The 9,301-nt window shown below is 42.3% G+C and overlaps 1 protein-coding gene across 1 annotated transcript in view; it reads right to left on the reverse strand.

The window, feature by feature from the left end:
- SLC9B2 (solute carrier family 9 member B2) overlaps window positions 1-4,611 on the reverse strand; it is a 47,887-nt gene extending 43,276 nt beyond the window's left edge. Inside the window, exon 1 of the mRNA XM_082652721.1 lies at window positions 4,503-4,611. The gene's annotated coding sequence lies outside the window, so the exon portion shown is untranslated. The remainder of the gene's footprint in view (window positions 1-4,502) is intronic.
- Between the last annotated feature and the right edge of the window lie 4,690 nt (window positions 4,612-9,301).

The raw sequence follows: 9,301 nt of genomic DNA on the forward strand, positions 1-9,301 counted from the left end.
TGAACAAATATTGATAGAACACTGCCTTCGTATCGAAATTTCTCAAAAATGTCCAGAAAATAACATTTCAGCAGCTAAAAATCAGTGCCAAGGTTTTTAGCACCATTCTTTTAGTCTTTAGAGATTGCATAGCTTGTAAGGTTATATATATTTTTTCTGCCCTATCCCTGAAGTTTAGTTGTAATATTTGAATATTGAATTTTTAAAAGTTGGGCTTATAAACATATGATTGTTTTGTTACTTTCTACTCATGAAACAAAACAACAAGAACAAAACACAACTACCATCACTGCCTGGGGTTTCATGTTTTACTTCTCTACTTGGTAAAGTTCTACGAGTCATTCAAGATCTAACCCAAATGTCACCATCTCAGTTAGTATTTCTTAACTCCATGTAGACTAACTCTGTTCCTCTTTTTTCTCTCTAAGGACTCATTCATTCAACAAACCTCTATTAAGCTCTTACCATGTTCTAGCCCTTGTGTTAGGGATTTGAATGTGAACAGTCTGACACAGTTCCTATAGTCAAAGGTTGCAACCTAGTCAGAGTATGACAGATCATTCCCTAGGTAACCATAATGAAGTGTGGTTAAGTTTCAATTTAAGGCACATGAGATAAGCAACCCCATCTTTTCACAATCATTGAAGTTCATCAGCCTTTTACTGGGTTTCTATGGTGTGTAAACACAAGAGACAGAAAGATGACTGAGATGCAGTCTCTGCTCTTTAAGAAAGGGACAGAGATTGTTATGTGTTCACCAAACCAGTTTCCTCTGCTGCCTAGACACACAGATAGTTGACATTTCCCAGCCTCCCTTGCAGGTCAGTGTGGCAAGTCCCTGAGTCTGGCAAAGGGATGTCGGCATAAATGATGTGTTGTACTTCCACTGCTGTAAGAAAGCTCCCATGTTTTACATTATGCTCTCTCTTTTCCTGTCCATTGCCTGGAAACTAAGGACTCCAAGGTCTTAGGGGGTGGCAAAGCCATAATATAAAAAGAGTTAGCGTTCCTGAATCACTGAGGAGAAGGCCACCAGCTGAACACCTGGTTGGACTTTATATGAATGAGAAATAAGCTTCTATTGTGTTAAGTTACTGAGGTTTTGGAGATTATCTGTTAGAGCAGCTAGTGCCACCTTAAGGTAATTTAATTATAATGTGAGAAGTGCAGGCATAGCGTTAAACAGGGGAGAGGAGGTAATGCCCTACGTGGCTGATACTTGAATTAAGCCTTGAAAGATGACTTAGTCTCGAAAAGAAAAGAAAGACCATTACAGGCAGAGGAACCACATGATTAAACGGTAAGGGGTAAAAAGGAAAGTGCAGGTAGGGAATTTTGTGCACATCCATGTCAATGAGCTCATAATGAGCATCATATGCAAGCTATGTGGAGCGGTCAGAGGAAAAAGGACATGAAAACCCTGAGTTTCCTTCTTGTGTCATTGCCTCCTACTTGGGCCATTTGGGGCAAGTTACTTAGCCAGTCTGGACAATTTTCTTCAACCGCAAAATGGTGATAATGCCTACGTCACAGAAAACCTTAAACTAGTACTAAGTACATCAAGGAGTCCCCCAAAAGTCCCTCAGTGCGGGCTTGCCTGATGGCGCAGTGGTTGAGAGTCCGCCTGCCGATGCAGGGGACACGGGTTCGTGCCCCGGTCCGGGAAGATCCCACATGCCGCGGAGCGGCTGGGCCCGTGAGCCACAGCCGCTGAGCCTGCGCGTCCGGAGCCTGTGCTCCGCAACGGGAGAGGCCACAGTGCGTATCGCAAAAAAAAGTCCCTCAGTGCTTTATCTTCCTTTCATGAGATTTTCCTTGAGAAAGAAGCATACATGTACTGTACTGAAGAGCACAGATAAGGGACACTGGTAAACTCGAACCTTTCATTCCTCCTTATGAACCACAGAAACATAAATAGATTCCTAAAAAAAACACATAAAGAGCTTTTACTGTATTGGCAAGGTATACTTACTAACTTTATAAGGCTGTTCAAAACTCCTTCGAACTTATCATCATTGCATGTATGACCCAAGACTACAAAGAATGCTCCCTCACTACACAAGTGCATATACAGGGAGCTCCATCTCCCCACATACTAGTTTCCTAGGCTTTGTGTGAAAAAGATGTAAATTCCTTTTCCCAAGAGGAAAAATCTGTTCTATCATTAGGGTTTGTGTGCCAACCAAGAGTCAGTGGCCTCCCAATTACCAACAGGACTCACGAACAGTTAGTCATGAACCAGATAGTCAACGATCTCTTGTGATATACTCTGAGAATGCTTTAACTGAAGAAATGTTTTACATTACACTTGTAGAGTAAGAGACTTCAGAGGTAATCTAGTGTATGGGTAACAAACTCAAATACCTTCAGGGGCCAACTCAAATGTAGGAGTCTGTACCAACTAGAGAGGGCAGAGCCCAAGTGAAGGCATTCAACTCACTGCCAGGCCCTGGATCTAATCTCATGGTTTCATTTCCCATCTAAAGAAACTGAAGAGATTAGCTTTAGGTGACTTTTAGAGGCTATACAGCAAACATATTACGCAGAGTCAATGCAGAAAACAGACACCATGCCAAATATTTTAAGCAGAAAGAGATTTTATACAGAGAATTAAGTGAATTGTTGAAAGGCTAGAGATTGTTGAAAGGGCTACAAGTGCAGGGTCTTGGCTGGGCCTCTAGGAATGACTTCCAGAACACTACTAGATGAGCCACCAGGGAATATACTATTTTTGCCACAATCAGGAGGCCTACAGGAACCAAGGAGTTCAAGAACATACTGTACCTGTGACCCTGAGAAGCTGGGATCTGGAAGCTGTCTGGACAGGGAACTCAGAGTATGTTCACTATCTCCCTCAGCTGCCTCTTGACAGCCAGAGGGCTGGTGATTCAATATGGCATGCTGAGTCTGGTTGCTGTAAGTCCCTCCCAACACCCACAGTTCTAGAGCCTGGACACTGGCACCTCGTGCACCTTCCGTGCTAACAGAAAACAGCCAAAAACATCAGGGAGGAGCAGGGAGTCTTCTGCCTTATCTCTGCCTTTGAAATCTCAGGCAAGTCATCCAGAACTCTAATTTACACCCAGAACTCTAACTGGAAGGGAGTCTGGGAAATGTTTTTAGCGTTCCTGTTTCTCCTGTACAAGAAGGCACACTAGCCACAGGTAGGAATGAGGGTGAGCTGCCCTCCTGGGGCAACTTTGTGTGTAGGCCCCAGGATTCAGACCTACATCACTGATTTTCCCTACTTATTCTATCATGCCTTCTATGGAAACCCTAAAAAGGCAAAAATCTAGTCAATAGGACTGTAATTCTAAAGACCTTAATATGCTAGAAAATATGTGAACCGGTCATTTTGCTCACATCATTAGTATAGGGTAAATCACACTACCTAATTAATCGTTAGGTATATTCTGATCCATTGGATTTTGAGCTCCTGGAATGTGGAGCTGGAATCCTAAGAATGGAATTGTATTCCATTCTTATTTGTATCTCCTGTCCCCAGGCCTGCTTGGCCCACAGAAGATGCACAGGTATTTGCCGAATTGATATGTTTCACTCTTGACTTAGAGAGAAAGAGTAAACCAGAATTTCATGAGATACTGTATAGCAGCAATAATATTAGGTGGAGGGCCCATTATAGACGAATGGGGAAAGGGGATTTTAGCCTTTCAGAGAAAACAGAGGTAGATCTAGCAAAGTAAAGCACCTGCTGTCTCTAGCCACTGGTGTCCTGGATTTCCTTTTTTTTTTAAAATTAATTAATTAATTTTTTGGCTGTGTTGGGTCTTCGTTTCTGTGCGAGGGCTTTCTCTAGTTGTGGCAAGCAGGGGCCAACTCTTCATCACGGTGCGCGGGCCTCTCACTATCGCAGCCTCTCTAGTTGAGGAGCACAGGCTCTAGACGCACAGGCTCAGTAGCTGTGGCTCATGAGCCTAGTTGCTCCGTGGCACGTGGGATCTTCCCAGACCAGGGCTCGAACCCGTGTCCCCTGCATTGGCAGGCAGATTCTCAACCACTGCGCCACCAAGGAAGCCCATCTTGGATTTCTTGATGGAAGAAAGTTAGTGGTGTCTTCCTGCTATTGATCTTTTGGGCAACAAAAAACACCAGAATCCAGGGTGAGATAACAAGGCTGACATAACAAGCTGATGCCTGGTAAGTAAAATAAAGCCACAGACTCAGCGAGCGCTTTGAGCAGGGGCTTATTTATATTCCCCAATCAGGAGGAATTGATGAGTCTTTGCACATGAGGGGTGCTAACCCAGGCCACAGTAGCAGCAACGTATGGTGGATTTGAGAACTAAAACAAAACGAACAAGAAAAACCTACTCCAATAACAACTAACGACGGGAGATACACACACACCCACACCCACCCACCACTCTGCGTACAACCAGAAGGCGCTGGGCGCTAGCTCCCAGCCTCTGGTCCGGCACTAGAGGATTGCCGCCACGGCCGCCGGTTTAATTTACGCTCAGTGCTCTCCGGGGGCTACTCACCTAACGCTCTCTGGCTCAGGCAGTTGGCTCAGCCTCATGGATGCAAAAAGGGGCTCAAAGGCCTGCGGTGGAGCCCGGCGGAGCCGGTTTCCGGGTGGCGCATCGCCCCAGGCAGCGGCGGAGGCTGCAATTATTGCAGATAGCGGGGCGCTGGGCGCGCCGCCGGGTGTCTGCGGCCCCGCCTTCCCCGCGGCGTGGGCGGTTCCGGGAAGGCGGCAGGGCGCGGGCTGTGTGGACCGCTCAGGGACCCCGGGCGGGTTGGGACCCAGTAGCGGCCACCCCACGCGCTCTCCGCGGGTCTGGGGCCTCAGGGGGCGGGCGCGCGGCTTGACTGGGGGTCCGGAGAACCGCGGGTACACTTCCCGGGACCTCGGGGCGGCGCCGCGCGGTGGGCGGCCTCGCCGGCCCCTGGGGACCGGACGAGCGTGTCTCCCCGAGAAGCTACAGGGATGGTTGCCCAGCGCGCGCCGACCCTGGCGCCGTCTCGGCCGGCGATGACGAGCTCCTGGGCGAGGACGCGCAGCACTGCCTCTTGCGGAGCCCGAGTGCGGCCCGGGCAGCAAATTGCTGGCTTTATCGTTCCCTTCTACATTCTGGATTTTCACTCCACCTTTTTAGTTGTGCTTTTTAGAAGTGTCTTCTCAGGTGGGGCGGGAAGACCTCTCTTCAGGTGACCAATTAAGTGGGATAAAAGACTTGTTCTCCCTTTTATCGCTTAACACTTGCCCTTCTTGCGTTTATGACTTTTTTTCCATCAGCATTCATTTAATTCTGCCTTCCATTTCTGTGTCTTCCTTTCCTCTATATTTCCCTCCCCCTCCCCTTTCAACTAAGTGTGTGTATATGCGCGTGTGCCCCTTTCGGGGTAATTTCCATTTCCTACAGAAATAAAAATTTTCTTACCTGTTTTTCACTCCTTTAAGCAAGTGCCAATTTTAATCGCCGTTTTGCAGGCAAGAGGTACAATGTCACGTAAATGTCTCCACCAGGCAGAAACCACTCATTCTTCTCTCTTAGGTCCTCCCTTATGGAGAGAATGGATGAACCTAGGTTCCGTCTATTAAGCTTCTTCAGAGCACCTAAAATGATTATTTTCCTAAACAGAACTCTTCCTCTCCTAAAGCTCGCCAAAGTTTCTAGTGACATCCAGCTTCCTCTTATAACAGAAATCAAATATATTTTTCCATTTCTTTCTGTCATATGATCATTGATACATGACTTTGGAGAACATGACTTTGGAGAACATTGAACTTTTTGGCTAGTTTTTACTGTTTATAATGTTTTATAGTTATCTCTGGGAGAACTCACTCTGAGGGAGCATTTGTTAATATTTAGAGTCCATTTTGCAGTGTTCATCATGTGTTTATTTATTTACTTGGCTGTGCCGGGTCTTGGTTGCTGCATGAGAGGTCTTCCATCTTCCTCGTGACACGTGGGATCTTTAGTTGCGGCACGCAGGATCTAGTTCCCTGACCAGGAATCAAACCTGGGCCCACTGCATTGGGAACGCCGAGTCTCAGCCACTGGACCACCAGGGAAGTCCCATCATGTTTATTTATAATTCATTTTTTAATAGCTTACATGTACATGTATAATGGCTCAGAGCATGAAGTACTTCATAAAAGCTTAAAAGCTTCAGTGTTCCATTACTTCACTTGATAAGAAGTTACAGCCTTTTGATAATGATACATCAAAAGAAACCCAAGTCATGTGGCCCAACTCCTTAATTTTACAAAGCAAAAAACTAAAATGGAAGAGAAATTGGATGACTTAGGTTCTAGGTAACCAACCAAGATACATGTGGTCCAGTAGTGGAATACCTGGTCCAGAACCCTAAAGCAAATCTTAAAATCAATGGACTCTTCAGGAATGTTAGTCAAAATATCCTTTGCTGTCAGATTTTATTTTGTTTTATTTTTTGCTGTTGGTTTTAACTTACCTTCATCAACTGCATGTTCTTCCTCATACATAAAATTTTAAACTTTCATTGTCCATTTCAAAATTTTCCTTTTTAATATTACAGTTCTGAGATGAAAGATTAACTGTTCATTTACTGAGTATCTACATGTGCATCATACCATTTGGTCTTCTGAGGTTAACAACAAATAAAACACAAACATAAAACCCTGAAACTAAAAGAACAAGAAAAAACTTCTCCCTAGTAATCTGTTATGGAATTATTTTCCATGAATTTAAATTTCTTAGTGAAACTTTTATTTTCTTTAATTTTGTTTCCTGTTACATGATTTATTTCTGTTTCTTCATCCAGAGACTATTTCTAAGTTTCATGTTCTCTTGTCTGTTATCTCAGAATTTGGTGAGGAAATCTATACTTAATCTAAAAAATATTCTTCAAACTGACAATACTGTAAGGTAGTTAACTATATGTTTCTTATGTCCATGTCAAATACTGCTTATTTTAATAAAGACTTTTTAGTTAGACTAAAAAAAAGTATTTACTTATAAGTGATGACATCCATTAAGGATAAACATCTGATGATTATTTTTCTTTTACATAACAGATCAACAATATATAGTCCTGAACCTAAACTCCTTTAAGTGTAAGTTACTGAAGCCAAACTCCTTTATACCTTTGGTGTTCACTTATGACTGTGTAAAATTTTAAAATTAGTACCCACATACAGACCAATGCAGAATCGTACAAAAATATTTGAATACGCAAAACAGAAGTAAAATAGAAATGAATAGCTTTTTTCTTAAAAAAGAAACTTCCTTTTTTCTTCATATTCACATTTTAATTTTATATACTTAGAAATTGAGGTTTATTCTTAAAATGTTCTTTTTGCAGTGAGTTCATTATCTCACCTATCTACAATGATTTCAGAAGAGATTAGAAAGAGATGAATATATTTAAAGAATCAGACTCTTGTGAACAATGACATCATCAAAAAGGTCTTATTTTCATTAATATGCCATTAATAGGAAAGAGAGGATGGGTGAGTTTTCTTCATAAGCAGGTTCACTGTAGACAGGAACGGCCTGCCTTCCCAGCAAGGAGATCCTGAAATCACAAGCTCCAGCCTCCATCAATGATAATAGGATTACCTGTTACATAGGCAGACTGCAGGGATAAACACAAGGAGATAGAACAATTAACCAGGTTGTGTTTCTTCAATTTTCCTGACTGAGATAGCTAAACAGTTTATCCTCATAGTACCAGGAAACCACACTTTTAACAAATAGAAATTAGGAAAATCTGAATTAAATTTCAGATGATTTAAAACTGCTGAGTGTTCTTGTGATCTGGATCTGACTGGCCTCTGGCTGGTGTTTGAGCACATGTCACATCATTCTAAGAGTGTCTGGACTCAGAGTCAGAAAATTAAGAAATTTTGTGATATAGAGCCATTACCCGAATTAGGATAAAGTATAGGCTAAAACAGTATATTTTCATTTTGAATCTCAGAAGTATTCTAACTAGCTGAGTTTTATGCCACTAATAAACCTTTGAACATAATCAAGTGTGTCAGTAACAAAGTAGTAATGTCAATTACCAAACAGAATTTAAAAAAAAAGATGTATATTTAGTTAATCAATATACATGGGTAATTCCAGGTACTGAAGCACACTAAATGTCTTTTTAAAATTTATATGAGTAATAATTATTATAATTTATTAACCAAAAAAAAATTCTATACTAGTTTCAGACATCCAAATCTGTACAAAACTAAAGAAGTTTAAAAATTACTGATTTTTTTCCCCACAGAATTTTTCATTTTCCAAAGAATTAAAGCTGAAGTGATTCTTGTGGTAGAGGTTTAAAAATGTTTTGTTTTGTTTTGTTTTGTTTTTTGCGGTACGCAGGCCTCTCACTGTTGTGGCCTCTCCTGTTGCGGGACACAGGCTCCGGACGCGCAGGCGCAGCGGCCATAGCTCACGGGCCCAGCCGCTCCACGGCATGTGGGATCTTCCCGGACCGGGGTACGAACCCGTGTCCCCTGCATCGGCAGGCGGACTCTCAACCACTGTACCACCAGGGGAGCACCCCCCTCTGTTTTATGTCTGTGAATAGTACATGACCAGGGAACTAACTGGAAGAGAGAAGAGAGAAGGAAAGGGGAGTAGGCAGGAGTGAGGAGGTGTGTTACTGATCAGTTAGCCCCTCTTCAGTGTAACTTGGTGCACACCAGGTGGTGGTGAATGTGACAGATACAGAGGTTGAAATGTTTTAGTGACAGAGCAGTTACTACTTCTCAGAACTATTAACAACAGTTGTTCATAGCAGAGGAAATGACTAGGCAGATTATGAATGACTGAGTACATTAACCTTTCTGATTTCTTTGAATCTGTATCTTCACAAGAGCTCATTTGATTTGTGGGTACTGCTGATAAGCTAAATTGCCCTGGTTTAGCCAGAGCTTAGGTTACCAAATATTTGGGAATGTTCTGGCTTGAAATGTGCAACAAAAGGACCTTTGTCCTTTTAGAAAGATCTAGAAGAGTCCATATGTAAAACAGAAAGCTTGCCTTTTAAAAAAAACTTGGAGAAATTGGGGGTGTTTCTTGGTAGAGTGTCTAATAACCCCCTAGTTTATCTACTTTATATGATCAGTCTTCATATATTGAATTTTATTTTTTTTAATTTTTATTGGAGTATAGTTGATTTACAATGTTGTGTTAGTTTCAGGTGTACAGCAAAGTGAATCAGTTATACATATACATATATCCACTCTCTTTTAGATTCTTTTCCCATATAGGCCATTACAGAGTATTGAGTAGAGTTCCCTGTGCTATACAATATATATTGAACTTTAAAACACTCTGTACTCCTGTTATGA

Source organism: Grampus griseus (assembly GCF_964374135.1).
Source record: "Grampus griseus genome assembly, chromosome: 4".
NCBI classification, from domain to species: domain Eukaryota; kingdom Metazoa; phylum Chordata; class Mammalia; order Artiodactyla; family Delphinidae; genus Grampus; species Grampus griseus.